This window comes from Rhinopithecus roxellana, chromosome 21 (genome assembly GCF_007565055.1).
Source record: "Rhinopithecus roxellana isolate Shanxi Qingling chromosome 21, ASM756505v1, whole genome shotgun sequence".
Classification (NCBI taxonomy): domain Eukaryota; kingdom Metazoa; phylum Chordata; class Mammalia; order Primates; family Cercopithecidae; genus Rhinopithecus; species Rhinopithecus roxellana.
The window spans coordinates 38,412,946-38,437,379 of NC_044569.1; the positions used below are offsets into that span (position 1 = coordinate 38,412,946).

At 51.5% G+C, this 24,434-nt stretch overlaps 1 long non-coding RNA gene across 2 annotated transcripts; it reads left to right on the plus strand.

Moving 5' to 3' along the window:
* Positions 1 to 8,012: 8,012 nt before the first annotated feature.
* On the plus strand, positions 8,013 to 10,825 carry LOC104655725. Of its 2 annotated transcripts, none has more exons than XR_004055702.1 (3): positions 8,013 to 9,612; positions 9,717 to 9,896; positions 10,538 to 10,825. It is a non-coding gene; the product is annotated as an uncharacterized LOC104655725 (long non-coding RNA). The 2 variants fall into 2 exon arrangements; XR_004055703.1 differs by having other exon boundaries at positions 8,013 to 8,128; positions 9,359 to 9,612; positions 9,717 to 10,825.
* Positions 10,826 to 24,434: the final 13,609 nt, after the last annotated feature.

The window sequence follows — 24,434 nt, forward strand, 5'->3', positions numbered from 1 at the left end:
CCTGAGGCTCAGCAGCCCCCATATCTCCACCTGGAGAGCAGGGCCCAGTCACCCTGAGGGTCAGCAGTGACCCGTCCGGCATGCACCTGTGGGATGGGCGATGGACAGCTGCAAGCACCCAGGTGCAAAGACAAGGAGGGTCCCCAAGAGTGCACACCCGCCTCACACCCTGTGCCTGGCTCCCAGCCCGCCTGCAAGGCTGGCAATCCACACATTTCTGCTCTAACACTGACACTGGAAAAGCCAGGCAGACATTTCCACACCTGTGCTTCACCTGAGCCCTAAACGCAGGCCCAGGTCATGGCTGATGTCCAGGGCCCGGGGATCTGCCTGTGGCCGCCTCACCCAGGCTAGGAGGTGCCTCTGGGAATGAGACAGCCTGTGGGTGCTCAGGATTCTCTCCCTGGCTTGGCTCTGAGGGGCCCCAGGCAAGTAGCAGTGCCCCGAGGGTGGCAGCATCCCGGCCGGGGCCGGCTTCTCCGTCCAACCCTCTCCCTGTGGACATGGGTCCGAGGAGGGCTGCACTGGGCCCCCACCATGCTGAGGCTCCCTGGGCCTCTCCTTACGGCTTCCCTCAACACTGCCTGGAGTTCACAACTGTCCTGAGGTGGTTCACCTTTGAAGGTTACTAACGAGGGTTCTTTGTTCAGAAGTCGAGGAGAATGAACCCCAACACGACTGACGTGTGCCAGCTTCCATACAGAGTGAGGCCACGTCCTGGGCCTCTCTGCGGTGAGGCTGTGCCCATTGTGGACTGCTCTGCCAAGATTCACCAGGAGCCAGAGGGTCTGCCGAAGCCGTTACCTGAAGGTGAGGAGGATACGTGGGCATGGCGGTGCAGGGGTCGGGACGGCTGCACGCGCTGCCCTCCAGGGACATGGCTTCACGGCTGTTTACAGACATTCCTGAATCCAGACCATTGATTCCACATTTGATGTGAAAAGAAATTAAAGGTCTGGTCTCATTAGATAAACAGGTGCTGGGGAAGGATCACAGGGAGAAGCTCTCCCTTTTGTACGACCCTGAATGGCCATGGCAGGCAGCTCCTGGCACACAATTGATTTCGAGCTGAGTTTTGTCTGAAAGATGCTTCTAGATTATGGCAAGAAAGCATTCTATAATCCTCCTACCAATGCAGTTATGTTTAACAGACATGCAACTCTTATCACTGATTGATAACACTTAACTCAAAACATATTTCAGCTTTCGGAATGTCAATATCCGGCCTCTGAGTGAAGGTGACCCCTGCCTCGCGTGTTTGCTAAGTGTGTGCCATGGTTTGCTGGTGAATGTGTACGGGTGGTTGTGTGGGAAGGCTCTTATGGATTTGCTATCTTAGCCTGAAGTGTTTGCTGCTGATTATGTGATTAAATCAATAATAATTTCTGCCTGGATCCTGGGCTTCTCCACTCATCTTCTGGCCCAGGCTGTGGAGCAGAACAATGCGCCCGACACCCGAGCCGAGGGGCTCTGTTGTGGGGAAATGTCAGAGGTGTGGCAGGGGCCTCTGGATCTCCTCTGAAAGCAAAATATTATAACAGCTCTGCAGGTAAACAAACGGGCGGCCTGTGCCAGCGGCGGGAACCCGACAGGTGGGGACGGGCCGCCTGATGGATGGGGCTGTTGACTCTGGCTTTACCTGAAGTCCTGTGATCCAGAGCCTTCATCCCATATTAAACAGATCTTTGTTGACTCTGACGAGGGGCGTTTACAGTTAAATGGGCACAGGGCTCGCTAGCCACATCTAGCCTTTAAGTCACACAGGCAGTTTCGTCTCACAAGGTGTGAAGGCCACCTGGCATGGAGGGACGAGGGCTGTCCCCACAGGGCAGGGCCCCAGGGACTCTCTGTCCAGTCTCCCCACCCACACCCAGGTCCCCCTGGAGGACACACGTCTGCCGCTTGTGACTTTCTTGTCTCTGGGTGTCCTCAGTAGCACAGGTGAGTAACTTCGTTTCCAACAAAGGGCATCAGAAATGCCGCCTGCACCATCCCCCTGTCAATCTGTGGTGGCCAGAAGGACCTGGTCTCCAGAGGATTCCTCCCTCCATCTGCCCTGGTGCCCTGGTGGCTGGAGAGACTTTACCTCACCCGCAACATTTGTACCACCCGGCTCTCAGCAGGGACATCCGGACAACCCAGTCTCCCAGGGAAATCATGGGGACACCAACCAGTATTTGAAAAACCAGAACATCTGGTCAGTCACTTTCTCCCATCTAGGTAAACAGAGCTTTGTGAATAAGCCATATTCGAACACTGAGGGAAGCAAAGTTACATTCAACGGGGATGGGCTGGCTCTGGGCTCGGGCCTCAGCCCTGGGAACGTCGTGCCCAACGATGGGCCACTGTGCTGCTCCATGCTTTTAAACAGCAAACCGCTCCCAGCTATGTCAAATATCACTTTAAAAAAAAAATAAGACAGCCCTAGGGACTGTGATCATCACCGTGTTTGAAAAAGCCAAGTTTCCTTTCCTTCTTGCATTCAGAGCCAATTCAGGATTTATCACTCGTATGCAATTGAAATTGTAATTGCTATTTACCTATCGGGAATTTGGCTTTTAGAAAAAGGATTATTTTGTTGGAAGAGGGGGCCAGGGGAGAAAACGCTCTCCATTGGAGAATGCGTGGAGACCGCTCCTCAGGCCTCCGAGGCAGGAATTAGGTGGAGCCTTCCCTAACAGGCAGCTTGCGTGCCCCGGTGATCGGCTGTGATTTCGGCTGTACAAAGTAGCAGAATGCCTTTCCAGGCTCCCTCAAAGGCTGGGGTCTTCCACTCCAAGCTGCTGGTGCATTTCCATGAAAATAAAAGGCAGTCCCAGCCATGGAAGTACAGGAGAGCCTGGGGCCAGTGGAGATGGTCTCCGTCATGGGTCCCCGGAACTGCAGCTCCCAAACACTGCAGGGCCACCAGCTCCTCCCTGGCCCAAGAAGAGTCCAGAGAAAGTTTTACTTTGTTAAATTGTTTTTACCTTGTTAAGTGTTTAAAAGGGGGAAACTGGTAGGCAAGCGTCAGGTTTTCTATTCCATGCTGAACCAAATTCAGAAACACCAAACAGCCCTGCAGGGGCAGCCTTAACCTCTCTCCTCGGGCGGTGGCAGCAGGTCGTTTTCCTCAACCTGGTGGCTGCCTTCTGTAACACATACCCCGGGATACACTTCTTCCGTCTCTGTAAACCTTGGCCAACTAAGTAACCAGTGTGAGTCAGCCTCTTGTTCCAGCAGACGGCCCGAAAACAGACCCGGCATACACCCAGCTTTTGGAAGGCCCGGAAAAGTGAATCAGCAGACAGAAACAGAGTCCCTCCCCTTTGACGACCAACTGGGGGTTAAAATCCATGCTCCCGGGACCAGCCTGCCCAGCTCAGTGGGGTCAGGAGGCTTTGTCCTATGAAGGCAGCCTGGGAGGGAGGCACGTTACTGCTCCTTGGGGTGAGAGAAGAGAGATGGTGCTTGCTGTCATTCCATGGCCTTTCCAAGTATCCCTGAGGCTCAGAATTCCTTGGCGGTCCTGGGGGAGGCAGCGACTGAGGCAGCGGCTGTACTGTGCTTCTCAGCTGGCTGTCTGGTCTCCATCCTCGCGAGGCTGTCGCTGCACCACAGGACAGAGGCGGACACCCAGGTAACTAAGGAAATGGGCAGAATTTTTTCAATAAAATTGTCTGGACTTAATCCAGAGTGAGTGGGCTGGACTTCGGCCTCAGGCTGTGACCCATAGCTCACGCTAACAGCTATAGCCTAATAGTGGTTTTCCAGGAAAGACGAGAAGAAAATGCCTCTGTGGCATTCGTGCCACCCTCTTCGATATTCCGGGGCTCCAGGGTCTCCCCGAATACTGCCAACATCTGCAGGTTCCCGGCCTCCCAGGGAAAGGCAGGTGCCGAGGTTTTCGAGGCAGGTGCCGGCAGCACGCACAGGTACTCAGAGCCTCCTGACCGTCTTGTTCATAGCCATCTGAACTCAGACAGGGCTGGGCAGGTCGAATCACTTCACTGTGCGTTTAAGGAAGCAGTTCAGCTGTGGGTGTCTTATGTCCTCTACTAGGAGAGCAGGAAAGAGATGAGACAGGAAAGCAGGCCCCATGCACAGGTTGGGGGGCTCAGTGCCGTGAGCAGTCCTCACGCCTGCCCAGGCAGAGCACACGGCAAGGTGGCAAGCATATTCTACTTCACTTCACTGAGTCCCATAACCGGGTGTCTTTCTGCAGTCTGAGCAATGGCCTTAGCCCCTGACAGGGTTGCGGCCCTCAGCCTCGAGGAAGAGGGCCTGGCTGTGTCCCAAGCTGCCGGCCCTTCGCTGCCAGCGCTGTGTCACTGCTGTTGTTCTCAAAGAGTGTGCGTCACCTGAAGCGGATCCAGGCATCGCTTCCTACACAGGGAGCACGTGCGCACAGACCTGCCTTTGTGCCCGCAGCCTTCTAGGCAGTGGGAAACCTTGTTTTACAACCTAAGGGAGTGTGCTTCCAGCCAGCATCCAGAAGTGGTGAACCCTGGAGGTTCACACTCCACTGACCTGAGGGTGGACAGCTCGGGTCCAAAGAGAGTTCTTCATAGGAGCTGCAGAGAATAGGAAGGGCATCATTTGACAAAATGCAGCTGCATCATTTTGTGTCATGGGGAGGCAGAAAAGCTCTGAAGATTAGTTGAGCATAGGGGAAAGCATGATTTATCTATTGCTATTTCCTAAAAGAAGCGTCTGCAGAATTCAGGGGCCTGGGGACCCATTGGCAGCTGAAATCATTAGACTCTTTAATAAGCAGCTGCTCTCTGCACCTCCTACCCGGCGGAGACCCTCCTATCAGGTAGCTTCAGTGCAAATTCTGGAGGCTACTGATGTGAGGCCACATTGTCTGGTGTCCACTAACCCTATGGCACATGACAGACAGTTAATACATGGTGAGGTGGCAGAACTCTGTGCTGGTCCTCCCTCTGCAAAGAGGGGTGGGCTGGGGGCTATGTTACAACTGCAGAGGGCCAGGATGGGTCTGAGTGCAGCACTGCCTGTCATGGGGCAGCTGCAGGAGGCAGCTCTGCAGGCTGGGTGGGTGGAGTGCCCTGAGGACAGGCTGGCCCACGCGCCCAGTGTCAGGGGTCCACGCTTTGCAGCAAAAGGAGCTCTGCAGGTGGGCAGGTGGAGTGCCCTGAGGGCAGACTGGCTCCCTCACCTGATGTCAGGGGTCCACGCTTTGCAAAAAAGGGATCTGAGGTGCCTTGGGAGGATGCTTATCCCACCCAAACGCAAGGCTTGGCGATGACCTCGTGGGCAGCCACCCAGAGCCAGAGGAGCCTGGGAGGCAGGGCAGTTGATGGCTATGAAGCTCACTGCCTAAGCTTCAGGGTCACCACTGTGTCCCCACCCCCACCTCTGGGCAGTCTCAAGAAGAGCTGCAGTCACAGGCAGCATCCCTGTGGGTCCATGGGCCGTTCGCAGCATCCCCAGTGGGAGCAGACGATCATGTGGTCTGAAAATGCCCCCGACACACACACACCCTCCACCAGGAGCCATTGTTGAGGTTACTCATTGGCCTACAGCTGCTATTAAAAATAACCCATTGCACTGGAAATGACATTCACATTTGTCCTCGGGGTTGCTCCATGGGGAGGGTGCGGCGCACTGAGGCCAGCAGGGCCCTCCCTGCACACTCGGCTCCCACCGTACCACCGCAGGGGCTCAACCCCTCCCAAAGGGGCCCTTCTCATCTTCCCCCTAAAGTTCCCAGCTCAGAGCTCCAGGACCACCTTCCCTGGCAGTGAGGAGCCCCATGCACGGACCCCTCCCCTTTAATGGCCCGGCCGTGCCCCTCCTGACGGTGCCCTGGGACACTGCGCAGGATTTACCTGAGGATGGAAGAAAACGAGAGAACTTGCCACACAGGAGCCTGGGCCTTCCCCACAGCCTCATGGGCCCCTGTCAGCAACCCCAGCTCCTGCCTTGCTCCTGAGGCCCAGCACTGGCCCCTGCACCCTGCTCCAAATGTACCTCCTTCCTGGGAAGCCCCACTCCCTGTCACTGCAGAGGGTCAGGCTTTTCCTAGGGAAGCCCTGGGCAGGCAGGAGGCCCTCCTAACTCAGGGCTCATGTTCCTCAGATCTTAGTGAATGGGTGGGAAGCAGCAGCTAGGGGAGTGAGGGGCAGGGCTGAAGAGAGGGACAGGCTTCCACAGGTGGCTCAGGGTGGGCTAGGCCAGCAGGACCTCAGAGTTCACCACCCAGTGCCCAGCCCCAGCCCCTAGGGCCCTTACCTGCATGGGCTGGAGAACAGCCTCTGTATCCATCTAATGTTAAACCAGCACCTTCACACACACAGGCACACACACCCCCGAGGACTATACCAAACCTCAGGGGTGCTGAGTCTGAAGGGGAAGGAGGAACAGGAGCCCTCCAAAGCCACCTGGCTGTGGGGGACACAGGGAGTCTCTTCCTTGTACCCTACCTGGTCACACGACACCCACTCGCCATCCCCCACGTCCTGCCGAGTGCAGATCACCACATCTGAAATTAAGAGTGTAAGTGAATTCCGAGATAAGGATCATCTCCCTTCAGGGTATGCTTAGGGAGTGAGGGAGTGGCAGCCCTTTCATCCCAAGTTTTATGAAACATTGCAGTGAGTCGTTCCATAAACATAAAATAACCTCCAGTTGATGTGTAGATAAGATTGGCCACAGCCTCTGTGCAAGCAGCTACCTGGAACAAAACTGAAAATCTTCTCCGCATAGGAAGTATTTACATCCAGCAAATTGTTAAGAAGAAACAGGCATTCTGTCCCTGAACATTCAAGTGATCATTTGAAGACCTTTTCCACCGTAAAGATGAGTGTGGGCCCCAAAGTTGCCTCCAATATGACAGGCACGGTGCTCCAGAGCCCTCAGCTCCAGGGAGTCCTCCAAGATTGTTCCCGTGTTGTTTCTCTCCTTTCAGGCTTCTTCCTCGAGGATAATTTTATAGAGGATACACCTCAGGGAGGCAGAGCCATCTCTCGGGTTTCTGGGGATCTCAGGTTAGCCCCAATCTGGGACGTCTGCAGATTGAGCCCAGCTCCTAACCCCACCGATGTTTCCAGGTTCCCTGGTACCCAGTCTCTCCAGAGGCTCAGAGTGTGCGTTGGTGTGGAACAGCCTCTAAGAGGTACCTTGGCCTTCCTGGAGCCCCAGAACATGGAGACTAACCCAGGACAGAGACGGTCACTGTGGGAGAAAAGACGACACGGTCAGTCCTTCCGCCGGTGCACACCCAAGGACCTGCTCTGCATTTGCCCTGCATCTGAGATGGTGTCTGGGAATCTGCAGTATCCAAGTGTGAGAGAGGCAGCCTCAGACCCATCCATGATGCACCTGAGCCTGTGCAGGAGGCTCGTAGGAGGGTGGGGACGGCGAGGACAGCTGCATGAGCGCCCCTCAACCAGCAGCTGCAAGGCCCTTGGGTGATTGGGAGCTGTTTGTATGGGGAGACTGGAGGTGTGATAACTCCCCAGCAAGCTGGGATTTCTAGCCCAGGCCAACTCCATTGTTCTTGTATTTTTTAATATTGCAGATGGTTACCCTGCAGCAAACCAGTCTGACTCACCTTGAAAAGTATTTGGCCGAGCACAGTGGCTCACACCTGTAATCCCAGCACTTTGGGAGGCCAAGGGGGTGTGGATCTCCTGAGGTCAAGAGTTCAAGACCAGCCTTGCCAACTTGGTGAAACTCCATCTCTACTAAAAATACAAAAATCAGCTGGGCGTGGTGGTGGGCACCTGTAATACCAGCTGCTCAGGAGACCGAGGCATGAGAATCACTTGAACCCAGGAGGCAGAGGTTGCAGTGAGCCGAAAGAAAGAGAGAAAGAGAGAGAGAAGGAAGGAAGGAAGGAAGGAAGGAAGGAAGGAAGGGAGGGAGGGAGGGAGGGAGGGAGGGAGGGAGGGAGGGAGGGAGGAAGGGAAAAAGGGAGGGAGGGAGGGAAGGAAGGAAGGAAGAAAGAAAAAAGACAAAAAGAAGGAAAGAAAGAAGAAAGAAAGAAAGAAAGAAAGAAAGAAAGAAAGAAAGAAAGAAAGAAAGAAAGAAAGAAAGAAAGAAATGTTACAAAATATTCCTTTTCTTCTTTTCTCTCTTATAAAAACCCATACATACCCAACTATGAGGACTACTTTAAGTGGTGAGTGAAACTGGCTTGGAAACTGTTGACTTCTTAGGAGATAGATAAATGTTTAAATAAATGTATGTGTGCATATATAGATATATAAAGTAATTTTTACAGATGAGAATATATGTATGTGGAAGTCATATCCAAATGACAGGTACCACTTTGGCACCTAAGTTCTTGCCTTTGTAACAGCAAACACAATGCTAATACAAGTGTATCTTTCCGATTAGTCATTGTCAACTAAAAGTTAACAAGGTCTACGTGGACTTTCACTCTTCTAAGGCATGTTAAAAATAAGCGCAGTATTAGAAATGATCAACCCTGGGCAAAACGACAAAGTGCTTCTGCAGAAACGGACAACGTTGACCCTGAGCAAGTACATGTGCGGTCTCCCTCCAGGAGAAGCACCGCGCCTCTCCCAGGCTGGCGCACCCTTGCAGGGCATCAATCACAAGGGCATCAGGCCCTCCTGCACCACAGTCTTGTGGTGGAAAAATATGGAGGAGGAAGGAGACTGGGCTCCTGGGCCCTGAGCTCATCTGTCTCCAGGTAGTCACCCACACCCCCGTGATGCAGCCAGCCACACAACTTGTCCTGAGCCCACCTCCTCAGAGGAGAAGAGCCATGGCTGGGGAGTCCACCAGGTCCACGGGAAGTGCACAGGAAGGTCCACAGATCAAGCCACAGACAGGAAAACAGTTGCTGAGCCTCTTGGACTCCCTTCGGCTAGTGTGGTGCTCAGCAGTGCTGCGTCTTAGATTTACTCCAGCACACAGGTTTAGGTGTAATTTATTTTAAAAGTCAAACAGTACACCATTTGGCAATTTTATCACTCCAGGTATAATAAAAAAATATTCCATGATTATATGTCATTTGGTTAAGTCTCCATCAAACTCTTTTCAAATTCAAAGCAGCCAGCTCTGCGATAAGTAACTGCAGCCCAGAATTAGTGAGCACATTTTTTCCTTCGCGTTTAATTGAAACTGATGTGTTTTGAAATCATAGTGGGGGTTTCTCAAGAAAAGTGGTATGTGTTATTCAATCAGCGGAAAACAGGCCTCTGCCAGCAAGAGGCTCATGCCCCGGGATTAGTACCCGTTGGCAGCGGTGGGCCCGAGCACTACAGCCTCTCCCGGTGGGTAAATATTTAAATTATATGTATGCCAGTGCACAGGGCAACCTGAAAGAAACCTGTTCTTTTTTCCTTCTGTCCCCCGGCTGTGAATTCTGAATAAAATCTAGGCCAGTGCAGACGCCCTTCAGCAGATCGCAGGGCTAACTGGCCTTTGGGGAGCCGCCTCCTTCTGCTCCTGAAGACTCGTTTCTCCAGGCCTGGCAGGGGCATTTCCAATTAATAGCAGTGCAGCTTTGGATCACAGCTTTGCAAAAGGGTCAATGCTAAGAAGTAAACACTGGAGCGCTCAACGACAATAATTCATAAGCAGCAGGAAGGAAAGTGCTCGCTCGTCTTGTCGGGCTCGTTGGAGCCAGTTCTGGTTTGTAGATTCCCATGCCAGCCACCCGCCATAAACTTTTCACAATTATGCTGAGATTCCTTTTCATTTTATTCTCATTTCTCCACCCCTTTTGTTGCTTCCAGAGTTTATTCATGACATGTGAAGTGTATCCGCAGGCAAACTCCTCGATGAAACGCCTCAAGACCCACACGGCACTGTCATTTGAATTGAATGGACGGAAACCCCAGCCTGTTGGTGAGAAGATACCAGATTCCGTGAATCGCCACAACAGCCAGGTTGCGTTTACAGCGTGGGGAACACAGGTAAACAGGTGACCTGGCGAGCAGCGTCCTTTTAGCAAAGGGCTGGCAACATTTGCTGCAGAGAGGGGCTGTCCCTCTGGACCTGGCGGTGACGGAGTGGGGGGTGGCTCTGGAGCCATGGGGATTTTGTTCTTAGAGAGTCAAAAATACCGAGAGAGAGAAAAGGCTGCAAAGGCTCGTGGTGTGCCTGTGCGCGGGGCATTTCTGAGGAGGCGTGATTGGCTCCATAAGCAGATCATGGCGTTTGGAGGAAGGATCCTTGTCAGCCTGGAATTACCAAGGGCGTGGGATCTGGCTGCGTGTGGTGTGCGGTGCTCTTAGGAGACACTTCTGGATGAAAACCCAGGGCCTCAGCCTTTCCCCTGTCTTCCTCCATGTCCACACACCAAACAGACTTCTTGGAAACCCTGTCATAACCTTTTTACAACCTTTAAACTGGTCTGCCTAGGTTGCAGAGTTGGTCTTTCCGTCTTCACAGACGAGGTTGGAACTCGTGCACAGAACGAGGGGGGGGATGGCGGCTGGAGCTGCTCCCTGGCAGGTGGGGAGACCCCCGTCTGCAGTGGCCACTCAGAGAACATGGCACCTGGGGCTCTCACCTGTGGACTCCCAGAATTTTGTTTCTTCAACCCTCACCCTAGACACAAGCACCACGAGGAGAGCCCCCACTTTGCTTTGACAGAGAGCACCGGAGTTCGCAGAGCCTTCCATGAAGCCGGAGGACGGGGCTGTAGGAGAGTGTGTGTGCCCTGCGGCCCCCTCCTTGCCCAGCACCTGGGTGCAGCCGATACCCGAGGGGAGTGTCAGGCCCTGGACCCTGTCTCCGGGGCGTGTGCATCTGCAGTGGCTTTGCTTGGAAGCAAAGTTACTGTAAGCAACAAAGAATGGACACTTTCTAGCACTGGTTATCTCTGAGCAAAATTATACAGTTTGGCATATTTTAAAACATAAATAAAGTTTATGCTATAATTTTAATATTTTAAAATTTAACTATATCAATTCTTACCTTCCAACCAGTGTCAACCCAAAATGTCATGGTTTCGGGGTAATTTTTGTCTTTGCTATGAAATATGCATTTAATTCAAATGACTCTCTCCTGCTCCCTGGTTTCCATTCTCACCTGAAAGGCTAAGCAGGTGGGAAGTCCAGCAGCTGGGTACGGGAAGTGGTAACATCGTGAAGACGTAGGTTCTCCATGGGAAAGACTGTTGTCTGGAAAGTTCCACACAACAGCTCCCCACTGAGATTCCAAGGCTGATGGCACGGCGGGAGTCCCTGGGACCATTGGGCCCGGCATAGCGCGACTGCAGCAGGCAGGCACAGGGTGGCAAGAAGTCAATGATTCTCTTAAACGGCCTGTACGTATCTTTGACTCTGATCCCACTGATTTTTAAAATGCTGAAAATTTCCTGACTCAAAAAGAAGTTGTCAAGAACTGCCCCTTCATGGAAACACTTTTTTTTTTGCATACACAGACACAGGCACAGAGTGGGAGACAAGACACACACACCCCCCATCACCACCAGAAGTAGAAATTAGACATTTAATTGTGAAATTAAAACTAAACAGATGTCAAGGAAAATAGCAGGCAGGTGTGGCAAAAGAAGACAGTCCTAGGAAGTGATATGGAAGGGAAGGGAAGAAGCCAGAGGTTGAAGATGCTGTATTTGTGCATTGTCCTGTCCCAGAGAAAGCTACGCATCTTGCCCCACTCTTGTCCCTGGGGATTTTCTGGAGAAACTGGAAGGAAGAAAAGAGCCCAAGTACAGGGAACTTGGAGGCGGCGCTTTGATGCCTGTAGGCCGCCGAGAGAGGTCGGGCCTGTCCCGTGGCCAATGCAGCCTCTTCCTTACCCACCAAGCAGTCAGTATGGATGGCAAAGGGAAAAGCATTCATGTTTTAAAATCACAATTTACCCAATGATCTAAAATAGTAAATCACATTTGTCTTATAAGCCTTACAATTACAACGTGTGCTTACACACTGAGCCACAGAAAAACTGAGATGAAAATGCTTCAATGGTGAAGTCATCCTTTCATTTTGCCTCATCACCGGGATGAACAAACTCACCAAGCAGCTGAAAATTTAGGGGGGGTCTTCTTGTGGGGTTGGGTAAGAGGTTATTCGTGTTTCACAATCAGAAGCAACTAGGGGATGCTAATGTACGATTCACACTCGTTTAAGGAATATTCAGGCAAGTGCTTCTGGAGTCTTATAGTTATGACAAAACCATTTCACATAACTCTTACCTTTGTTGAAATCAAAAATGTATTTGTTTCTTTTCAACATAAGCAAATTAGTGGGATATTTTATGGCATGTGTAATCTTTGTCCACAATAATCTCACTTACCTGGCAAATCCTATTTGCAAATTACCAACAATTTTTTTTTGGTTTGGTTTGGGTTGGATTTTTCTTTTTTTAAGACAGAGTCTCACTCTATCACCCAGGCTGGAGTGTAGTCGTGCGATCTCAGCTCACTGCAACCTCTGTCTTCTGGGTTCAAGCAGTTCTCCTGCCTCAGCCCCCCAGGTAGCTGGGATTACAGGCATGCACCACCATGCCTTGCTAATTTTTGTATTTTTAGTAGAGACGGGGTTTCACCATGTTGACCAGGCTGGTCTTGAACTCCTGACTTCAAATGATCCACCCGCCTCAGCCTCCCAAAGTGCTGGGATTAGTCGTAAGCCATCACACTCGGCTCAGCCTGGATGTTTAATTACAACACTAAACTGACTTGTTGGAAGAATTTGGACTATTTTCACCATTTTAATAAAATTACTGATGATGGAATTACAGTTGACCCTTGAATAACTGGAGTCTGAACTGCATGAGTCCATTTACACTGAGATTTTCTTCCGTGTCTGCCACCCCTGAGACTGCGAGACCAACCCCTCCTCCTCCCCGGCCTACTCAACTTGAAGACGACGAGGGTGGAGACCTTTAGGATCAGTGGCTTCCACTTAATGAAAGGAGATGTGTTTTTTCTTCCTGGTGACTTTCTTAATAGCATTTTTTTCCTCTAGCTTACTTTATTATAAGAATCCAGTATATAACACAGAGCATACAAAACATGGGTCCGTCGACTCTTCATGTTCTCAGCAAGCTTCTGCTCCAGGCTATTCGTAGCTCACCATGGAGGGGATTAAACTTTATCCCTCAACTTTCAGTTGCGTGGGGGTCGGTGCTCCTAACCCCTATGTTGTTCAATGGTCGATTGTTCTTAATTGAACGTATTTCTATTTGTATCTTCTCAAAGTTTACTAAAATCCCATTCCCAAGCATTTCAATCACCAAATATCCCCTCCACACTTATGGAAGCTCCACGACCCAAAGCAAATGTCTGGGGAGAAGGAAGTGCATGTCCCCCCACCCCCTGCAGCGGACCCCAGAAGGCCTCTGTCCCTCTTGGGCTAATCCTCTGCCAAAGACATGCCCCTGATAAAGTATATAGGATGTCTTCATGGGATGGCGTTTTTATTTTTAAGAAGCAAGTCACCCATTGTAAACACAGAAGCAAAGTGTTCGGTGACTGTGATGGATGCACCCCCAGACGGCTCATGGTGACCTTGGAGGAGGCCGGGGCCAGAGGGCGCAGTGGTTTCCAAGGGTGCAGTGGCTTCTGAGCCCTGGACCTGAGATGCCCCCTTCCAGGCCTCCTTCCCAACGCTGCTCCTGTAATGGGAAAGTATACACCATGAGGTGTCTGCAGGGAGGCGACAAGCCTCTCGAAAAAGCTCCTGCTCCTCCAGCACCTCTCATGTGTCTGTGACATCAGTGTTGGACGTCAGGCCCAGACAGCAGGGCATCAGCAGCGCCGCCAACCAGCCTGAGTGCTGGAGGGAAGGTCGCCCAGCACCCAGACCGCTGCAGGATCAGGAGGATCGCCCAGCACCCAGACCGCTGCAGGATCAGGAGGATCGCCCAGCATCCAGACCGCTGCAGGATCAAGAGGATCGCCCAGCACCCAGACCGCTGCAGGATCAGTGACCAGCTTGTGGCAAGCGTCTGAGGAGGCCAGGCACGGTGTCGGGTGGCCCTGGCCATGCCAGGTCTTCCAGTGGTCACATCTTCCTACAGGTGATCCGTGTCAGTGAAGGAGAGGCCCAGCGAGCAGAGGCTGAAACAGTGTCTCCCGGCCCTCCTCGCAGCTCCCTGGCAGCCAGCGGCTCTCGGACCAGCTTTCACAGCCAACTTCTCAGAGTAACGGAGCCCGCAACTGCCTCCAGCACAAGGCAGATCTGCCTGCCCACCCAGGCCAGCACTCCAGCAGAGGGGCCCAGACAGACACCTCAGTGCTCCGAAGTTTGTTCACAGCACCCCAGGTCCTGAGAAATGCCAAATCACTTCATTTATTAAGACAGTCCAGAGAGCTCAGGAAGTATTTATTTATGTCTTAACAACTTAGTGGCCACATGAAAAAAAAATAAGCTACATAACTATAAAGAAAAATAGTTGTGTTATCTGTGTGTTGCCTTAGCCACAGTCACTGGATCCTGGGCTGTGTGCCACTGTTAACACCTGGCACAGTTCTCGAGCCTCGGGTCCCAGGGTGCCCTCACTGCCTGCTCTCCACTGGTTCTTACTCAGCACCTGATCCTTGTCACAGCAACCACGGAAAACCCAGCCTCACAAAACCTGGCGTCCACGTCGTGGATGTGGCTTGATCTACCTTGAAAACCCCACACATCTCCCCAGCCTTTCATGCGGCATCCAGTGGGCGCCCACCCAGCATCTCGGATTTCCCTGGAAGTGGAAGTTGCAGGTGGTGCCTCAGCACGTTCCAAGGCGTTCCCATGGCTGGACATGTCTGATTCAGTGAACTGAAGAATGAGTCACCTGTTTGGCTCCCTTCTCACCAACATCACGGAAGCCAGCGCGGCTGCACCCTGACTGCCACAGGCCCAGGCACCCACAACACCAGCCGGGCCGGCTGCACCCTGACTGCCACAGGCCCAGGCACCCACACACCGGGCAGAGGGTCCCACTCAGACCCCAGCTTCCATCAGAGGTGCTCCGGACCCACAGGGAAAGGGCTGGTGCCTCCGGGGAAGCCCCAGGGATGCTCAGCTCCAGTCTCCTCTTTTCTTTCAGATGCGGCTTTGCCCAGGGCCATGAGCTGGGGGGAAGCTGAAGATGCACATCCTCCACAAACCTGAGCTGGACTCTCAGCGGGGTTTTCTCCGCCGGCAGACCTGTGCTGCCAGGCTCGGGATGGAGCACCTCACTTTCCCGCTGTCCTCTGGGGGAGGCGGAGCCGCTCCTGAGGATCCGATCCAGTTCAAAACCTCGTCCTGGAACAGGACAGCAGCACCTCTGGCTTCAGCGCGGCTGCCCTGCCGTGGACACCACGTGGCTATTTTAATCCCATAATAGCATTTTAATTTCATGGTTGGGAAACGCAGCACTTGGAATCACACCCTCTGCAGATCTGTGAAGTGCCCGCACTGTGCCGAGCACTGTGACCGCGCCGCGAGAGGCGAGGACCAGCCACTCCATCCATCAGCCAGTCCTGTGGGTACACGGAGGGCTCAGGAGGCCTGTCCGAGGTATCGGGGTAGAGGGGAGGCCTCCGCTCATCACAGAGGAACATGTGTGTTCTGCGACCAGAGAGGAGGAGGCTGGGGAGCCCCGCGTGTCCAGGCATGAGGGAACAGTGTGATGTTGGGCCCCACAGGCCTTCAGGACAGTTCTGGTTTTATTTCTAAGGCAATGGTGAGGCATCTTGAACGCTGGCTGTGGGTACTTTCTAAGCCATGGACTTTCATGGTGCAGCCTGGGACAAAGAGACCCGAGGGCGGGCTGGCTGGAGGCCCAGGTGCAGGTCCTGAGGGGTGGCAAGGACGGCTGGCCGAGGATGTGGAACCGCAGGGCTGTGACCTGCTGGACTTAGGAGAGGTAGAGGGAGACGCCCAGGCGGCCCCATGCCTGGGAGGAGGCGGTGGCCTTTCTGAGAGACAGGTTGCCTCAGGGTCGGGAGCGCTTCTAGGGACGCCATCCCCCTGCGCCCCACGCCAGCCTCCTCTGCACTCCCCATGCAGAGAATGAGTGAAGGATCAGACAGCTTTGGAAAAGGTCTGGTTCCTGCTGACTTCCTGCAAGCCTCCCGTAAAGAACTGAGGCCAAAACAGGCACTTGCAGCCCCTTCAATCGAGAGTAAAAAGGAAGTCCCAGGAACAGGGATGGGGCAGCGACAGCAACCCAGAAGTGAAGGCAGCTGACAGGGCACGGCACGTGGAGGCTCTGGGACTCCCGTCCCACAGGCCAGCAGGGAGCCAGGAGGGGCTGCTCAGGCCCCAGAATGCGGGAGAGGCCGTGGGGGAAAGTCTGGGAATCTCCTCACTGCCCTCTTCAAAGCTGGGAGTCGGACAGAAACTTCTCTCTGTGACGAAAATACACACGTGCACATGCGCACCCACACACTCCACACACACATGGGTGCATGCATACACACAGGCATACACACACACACACACATAAATATGCACATATACACATTCACACACTGTGCACATTTGCACCCACACACTCCACACTCACACATGGGTGCACGTGTACACACACTCCACACTCACACATGGGTGCACACACACACACAGGCACATACCCACACATGTAAATATGCACATACACACATTCACACACCACACACATGCATATGGGTGCACACACATCCACATGCACGCACACTCACAGTCTCAGCAGCTGCTGCCTGGGCTGTGGGCAAATCACCTATCCCAACTCTATTTTTACCCAGTTCCTGTTTTTCTCTTTCTGCCCTAAGACCCTGAAGGCACACATCCCTGGTTCTAGCAATCTGACATTGTTTTCACTTGTTTTTAATGACTCCTCATGTGGTAGAGAAGGTTCCCACATAACTGCGTTCCATCTCTAACTACAAGGCTTCTGAGCAAGATGTATATCCTGAGAGCACGACTTCATCATCGAGACAGGAACTTATCACACCCATATTTACTCTACGAAAAGTCTTCAATGACTTTGAAGAGTCACCAATGGATCTGCCAAGAGTCATGTCACTCACACGTAGTCTACACAATCCAAGTGCCTTCTGCACGGAGCAGACAAATCAACCAAACACCATGAAGGCCTCTTAGGAAGTGAGCACCCAGCCAATGTACGTTTTTTTTAAACGTTCACCTTTGTTAACGACTTAAAAATACAATACAAATGAAAGCAACAGTGAAATGTCATTTTCTCCTTCCTAATTTTGTTAACAAAGATTGTTTAAACAATAATAGGTGTTGACTAGGATTTGGTATCACAGACACTTTCATATACCTCCTCATATAAATACAAACATACTCAACCTTTCTGAGTAGCAATTTGAAACCATGTGTCTATGACCTTACAACTGCTTATATCCTTTGAGTCTAAAATTCCACTTTCAGAATTCTGTCTTAAGAAAGCAATCAGACATGCAGATAAAGATTTATGTACAAGACCTGCACAATTATAAGAATAGAAAAGCACTGGAAATATCCTAAATTTCAGAAAAGCAAATGTTTAAATTAGTTATGCTACATTTCTATAACAGAATCAGTGGTGTGCTGGTAAATGTTTATCAATTGTCCATTTGGGGAAAAAAAAATTTGAGACAGAGTCTCAATCTGTCTCCCAGGCTGGGGCACAGTGGTGCGATCATGGCTCACTGCAGCCTCAACCTCCTGGGCTCAATCAATCCTCTCACCTCAGCCTCCCAAGTAGCTGGGACTACAGTGTGCACTACCACACCTGGCTAATTTTTTTATTATTTTTAGTAGATATGAGGTCTCTCAGTATGTTTTCCAGGCTGGTCTTGAACTCCTGGGCTCAGGCAACCCACCCACCTAGGCCTCCCAAAGTGCTAGGATTACAGGCGTGAGCCATGGCACCTGGCTCAAGAAAAACAAAAAAGTTTTTAGAGCTCAGATTTGTAGTGATTGCCAAGGTCTGTGGTGCTAGCTAGGAACATGGAGTTGGTGGACACAGAGTTTTGAAGATATGCACCTTTTCTCTTTCCCAAGCTGCTAAAAGCCAACTCCTGCTCACCCTTGAAGGAATATTATGTAATCATGAAAAATTGTGCTGGTGAAGGAAATGTAATGACATGCAAAAATGTTCACAGTATAATGTTATTTGGAAAAACAAGACATAATACTACATTCCTCGTGTTTCCAATTTTGCTGCGTAAATCATATGTTTTACACTTGACAGAGTACTATAGTCTCAGGTATGGACATGCAGGTAGGTATGGATATCTCTAAGAAAATAGCCTAACACGTTAACCGTGGTTGTCTCACGATTATCTGATAGTGGGATATTCTTCTTTATCATTTTTATGTCTTTCTAATTTCCAACTTTTCTAAAATGTACTTGAATTATTTTAAATTCAGAAAATAATGTTATTTTAGAAAAGAAAATCATTGGGGTGCTAGATATTGTAGTGTGGCAGTGTTCCCAAAAGCTCATCAATTAAAGTTCTTGGAGATGGAAGACCCACCTACTTTGATCTTAACCTCCACAGCTCCACCCTTCACATCAGCAACCATCCGTCACACAGCGGTTTACTGTTCCCTCAAGCAACTCCCAAATGCTTTCACGATGGGAGTTTCCAATGAAATTGTTGGTATCACGAAAGGCATGTAATGTTGTGGAAAGAATGAAGAAGCAGAGGTTTCAGAAACGGGAGAATGGAACTGTTACACTCTTGGGAAGTTTCTCCCTTGTTCCACGTCCCTCGGCCCAGCAGCGAGGAGCTGGGGAGGAGCGGGGGCCGCAGCACCTGAAGCTCTGTGTACACCCTCCTGTGCGCTGTTCAAAGTGTCTTGAGAGAGAAATTTTGTTGTCTCTCCTGGAGAAACTAAAAATGAGCCAGAGAAACCCGAACTGTGCCCTTATACAGGATAATCCAGATGAGAAAATATTCTATCCCTCGGAAAGACTATGAGGCCATGTACGATTTTTAAAAATAATTCCCACCATTGAGGACTGAGCCCATATTTTGTGCTGAAGTAAATATGTGAATTTTAACGTAAAAGAAAAAACTTTCAAAGGGGAAATTTGAGTTTCATTCTTTAGAAAAATGGAAAAACAAGAATAACTATTCTTGCTATATAGCAGACAAAGACATACGCAATCATGGCGTGGGGGGCTCCCACCCCCGCTAGCATTTGATGGTATTTTGACCACAGAGAGATAAAACTTACATCACTGCCACTTCCTGGCCCCTAGTTCTATTAAACATTTATGACTTCCTACGCCCGTGTAACTGGAAGACAAAGAGATGGCCTGAGATTTTAGTAAACAGACAGCTCACAGCCATAATGCTCATATTCATGTCATTTTCCTGGTTGCCTCCATGGCCTGTAAAAGTGAAATCTCTCCGTTTAGATCTCTTTCTTCCTTAGTTATGTACCTGTGCGTGTTCATGCATGTGTACACATGGATGTAAATATACATACCAATCTCACGCACATGCCACACGCACGGGGGAGGGAAAGAGGGCGGCTGCATCGTCACCAGTCATTGACCCTCCTGTTCCGGTCCTGAGTGTTCCGGTACGACCCTCAGCCTCTGCACCCGAGGGCACCTGTGCCGACCCTCAGCCTCTGCACCCGAGGACACCTGTGCCTCGTTCCTTTTACTGAATGTGTTTATTAACCAAACGATAAGGCTTTTCCCCCAATAATTGAAACTCTGCCATACCCAGAACCAGGCACACCGTCTCCTGGCCCCACCTGCCCATCCCCTGCTGTCTCCCAACTCCCACCTTCCAGATGGAGCCCATCCTGCCATGCCTGGTGCCACCCTCAGCTCCTCAAATTCCCTTGCCCAACGTCCAGCCCAGCTCCAGGACCTGGCTGAGCTCCTGGACCATGCACCTCACAGCCTCCTAACGGGTTGCCCTGAGTCCACTCTGCCTCCCACACATGGCGTTTCTGTGAGCTCCCCAAAGCACAGATCCCATCTTGCCATTCTTGGCTGTGGCCTTGCAGTGGCTTCCCAGAGCCCTGGAGGTGACCTCCACAGCCGTTACTGTAGCCTGTGAGGCCGCATAACCTGGCCCACCCTTTCCTCCATGGCCACCCTGCTCCCACCCACCTCCCGGCTCTGCAGGACCCCTGACCCCCGCCCCCCACAAAGCTGAGACACACCTCACACAATGGCCACCATCCCCGGAGTCGACTGCTGTGTCTCCTGCCGAGGCCCTCACGTGTTGGCTTCAGACCCAGCTACTCAGCTGAGCCTCCCCGGCCTCCCCTCAGAGGAGCTGAGGCCCCCATTCCCACTCCCAATGCCCCTGCACCTCCTCCTGTTCTCTGGCCGGCTGTCACCACTGCAATTGCCTGTTGGTTGTACCCAGCAAGCCTGGTCAGTGTGGTCGCGCTCACTCCTGCACCTGGGTTACGGCCTGAACAGCCAGCTTCACTGGCCACGTGTGGACAGAACGGGGCAGGCAGGGAGGGCAGGACAGCTGGAGACACTGGCTGGGGGGGTTTTGGGACATGGTTAATATTGGGGTGAATGTCCTCTTAGGTTATTTTCCATAGAGTGATTCATTATTGTTATACTTAGTTATTCCCAAGTGTTTTAGAACTTCTGGTCAAAGTTGCCTCTAGGAAAAAAGGAGGCATGGAGCATTTGAACAAGAATCTCACTGTGGGAGAAGATCATACAGCCCACAGTCCGGCCCCAGTGGCACAAATCGTGCACGCTACTCATGGAGATTGCCCCGAATCTTCTCTCTTAAAGTGGCTGATGTGATCCTTTTATTTTAGAAAATAAAAGGCTCAAAGGTATTGCAGTTGCCTCCTCATGCTGCAGTCCCTCCAGAAAATGAACTATAGCAGTAGAAGATAAATTTGATTATTTGGATTTCTAATAGGGAGAAATTCAAAGATCTACAGGAAAAAAACAAAAAAACAAAAAAAAAATGTGCAGGTCATACAGCAGGGCTACAGAGGAATCACTCCCCAACAAAGACAATATTTAATTTGCAATTTGGTGATAAAATGCAAACTAAAACGCGCAGTGAGTCCTGAGAATAGAGGCAGAACATCCTTTCATTTGCCCAAAGTAAAAGTAATAGCAAAATGAAATACATAAACCCTTTGAAAAGAAGTCATCCTGAAAAATATGTTTTGTTTTTGAAGTTATAATTTTCCTCTTAGGAAATCAAATAGTTCATAAAAACTCTCCCTATTAGAGAGAAAACTTCAACTCTCTGTTCTCCAGAACAGATTTTATATGTTTTCCTCGAAGATGCAGTGTACTAAAATAGAATCGTGTTACTGTGGACGCCACAGAAATCCTTGCAGTGCAATGAAAGGTGCCTCAGACACTGTCTCTTGGCCCCGTGACTCCTCCCGGGGAAAACGGCTTCTGCTCCATTGTACCGACTTAAAACGTTGGGTTCTCCACCAACCAGAGTTTCTATTTTTCTTCAAAAGTTTTATGATAAATTTAAAATAGGCCAGAAGGCTTAGAACACCTATATATCACATCTATATTTAGCATTTGTTGTTGATAATTTGATAATGAAGTCCAAACATGTTGCTGTCTGTGCCAGAAAACCACCAGGAAAACAGCTATTTCCATCACTAAGCCCAATGTAAACAAGTTCTGTTGGCAGAAGTCGGCTCAAGTTTCTCATGAAAACAAAAATATAAAATATTTTATTTGGTGGTTTTGAACAAATCCAGTATTTAATGTATTCTTTAAAACTTCATAATCTGTTTTTCTCATAAAGTAAAAACAAAACAAATTTTCCACCAAACTTCTTACAGATATCCCATTCCCCCGTTCCCCTCGTTCACTCCAGAGGCCACATGACAGACACCATGCTCTGCCTGGGCCGGGAGTGGGCAGCACCTGAAGTGGCCATGGCTCGTCCTGGTGATCAGAGGAGGCTGCTCTCAGCCCGCCTCAGGCTTCCTCACTGCTTGGTGGCAGGACAGTGACCCCCCATCCCCCACTGCAAAGTGAGCCCTCGGGAACCAGGCTCCCCATCCCTCTCGCTGCACCCAGCACCCACAGAACTTGGCGGTCAGAAGAGCTCTGAGGCTGCGGAGCCAGCAAGACCGAGGATGATGAGGGGTTGCCTGACGTTCACCGCGCAATGACCTGGAACTCTTCCCAAGGAGCTCGGCACTCACAGGCCCGCCTCAGCCCCACCCTGCTTGCTCCCAGCCCTGTTCTCTCCTGAGGTCACTCCACGGTAAGGGGTGTGGAGGGAGGTGGACAGGAGAAACTTGAGAAAACACCACATTAAAGGTGAGGACAGGAAAAAATTTAACAAGAGAGCCAGGAGACACCGCAATGCAGGAAACCAGGGCGTGGGGAGCTCCAGGGTCCAAGCCGGTGCCTTTATTGCCACAAATGGGCAATCTTCATCCCCGCCACTGAAAGGAGGTAGCAGGCAAGAGTGGAGGGCGCTGTCCCTCGTCACAAACCTCAGCGGCAACTGGCTGAACACCAGGTTCGTCTCAGCTGTGGTCCCATGGGGCTGCTTCTGGCCACTGGGTGTGGCTCTGGCCTCTGCTCCCAGTCATGGCTGGCTCTGACCTCGCGCAGGGCCCCAGACTGCTCTTGATTCAATCAATGAAGCCACAGGAGAGGGTGGAGAAAACGCACCTGCACCTGCAGGACTCGCCTCAGCCACAGGTGACAGGCATCCCTGTGCTGAAAGTCCGCCATAAAGGTTGTCACACAGATGGGGAGCGGGAAGAGGGGCAGAGAGATGTGGCCCTGGCCACAGCGGCACATCGCTGGGGAACAGTGAGTTATCTGTGCCATTGCCCTTCTGGTCACCCCTATTCCCAGGCACAGATCACATTCATCCCCAAATCCCGCCAGTCATTTCATTCCCAGCTCACACTCCAGGCTCGCAGGATGATGCCGCGTTCCCCCATACAGGTCCTAATGTGCCTCCTGTGAGCCATGCACACTCCCCACACCATGCTGGGCTCCGCGAGGTCCCTCCACCCAGACCGCAGGGCACCCTGGCCCTGGGTCTGCTCTCCAAAAAGCACTCCCTTGTGGGGTTTTTCTGTGCCCCAGGCTCTGCCCCTGAAGACTTCCCTTGGCCCATCACCATTGTAGCCACATGTGAATCTGTGGGGGCAAAGAGATCTTTCCGCACGTGGCACTGCTATGCCACCCACCATTCACGCTGCAAACCCAGGAGGCAATGGGGAGGCCTTAGGCATGAAAACGCAAGCACCTGCCAAGACGCGCACGCCCTCCCCTGCTCCCCTCCCTCCTTTCCTCACTGGTGGTCACCTGAAGGCCACTGAAACAGCTGTGGGGAGGGCCACTCCCTCAGCCTCAGATTTGAGCCGGGCCGACTCATTTGGTTCAACAGACAAAGCTTTGTAATTCAAAATACGTTTCAATCTTATCTCTTTCTTTTTAGGATACAGAAGCAACCATTTCATCATCCAATTCTGTAAGGCTCTTGATTTCTAAACTTGTCATGTCTACTATTTCTGCTTGAAATCCATCATCCGTGGCCGAGTTCATGCTTCTTATAGCACCCACCAGCAGTGGCCCTGGCAGCTCTCGTGCACTCAGCCTCAGCTCCGTCAGAACCTCGGCGGGCATGGAGGTCACCTTCCAAGTCACTGCAGCCGTGGTTTCCCCAAATGCCAACGCTGACTGTGCCTCCCCAGCCTCCAGCACATTGTCAGTTCCTCACTGCCCACCTGCAGACTGCAAACACCACTGTGACTGAGGGTCCTCTTACACTTGCACCCTCTTCCAAAAACATAGCAAATACGTCCCCAAATTTCAGAGGCTTCACCAGTGAAGAGCTTGTTTCTCATTCACCTAGCAACCCACTGTGGCTGTTCCCATCAGCATTGATGCTGTGCACACGGCTACACTGGGGCAGAGGCTCCTCACATCCTGAGCTTACCCGCTCCTAGCTCTGGCATTCTCTGCATTCAGCCACAGACACGGGAAAAGCCACCAACTTCTTCGCTGCTTTGGCCTAGAAGTGACACACATAACTCCACTCCCATTCCACAAGTGAGGACGAGCCATCTGGTTCCACTGAGGCACAAAGGGCCGACCAAGATGCCTCCCTGTTTGGGCAGCAGATTCATACCATGGAGGAAGAAACCACATTTTTGAAGCCATCTCTGCAATGAGTGTGGAAAAGACTCAGAAGACTTTGGGCTCGCTCTCCACCGCCTCTCCACGCACATGAATCACCCCAGGGAGCCAAATAAGAATGCAGCTCCTGGGCCGGGCGCGGTGGCTCACACCTGTAATTCCAGCACTTTGGGAGGCCAAGGTGGGTGGATCACGAGGTCAGGAGTTCGAGACTAGTCTGACCAACATGGTGAAACCCCGTCTCTACTAAAAATACAAAAATTAACTGGGTGTGGTGGCGGGTGCCTGTAATCCCAGCTACTCAGGAGGCTGAGAGAGGAGAGTCACTTGAACCCGGGAGGTGGAGGCTGCAGTGAGGCGAGATTACACCACTGCACTCCAGCCTGGGTGACAGAGCAAGGCTCCATCTCAATAAATAAATAAAT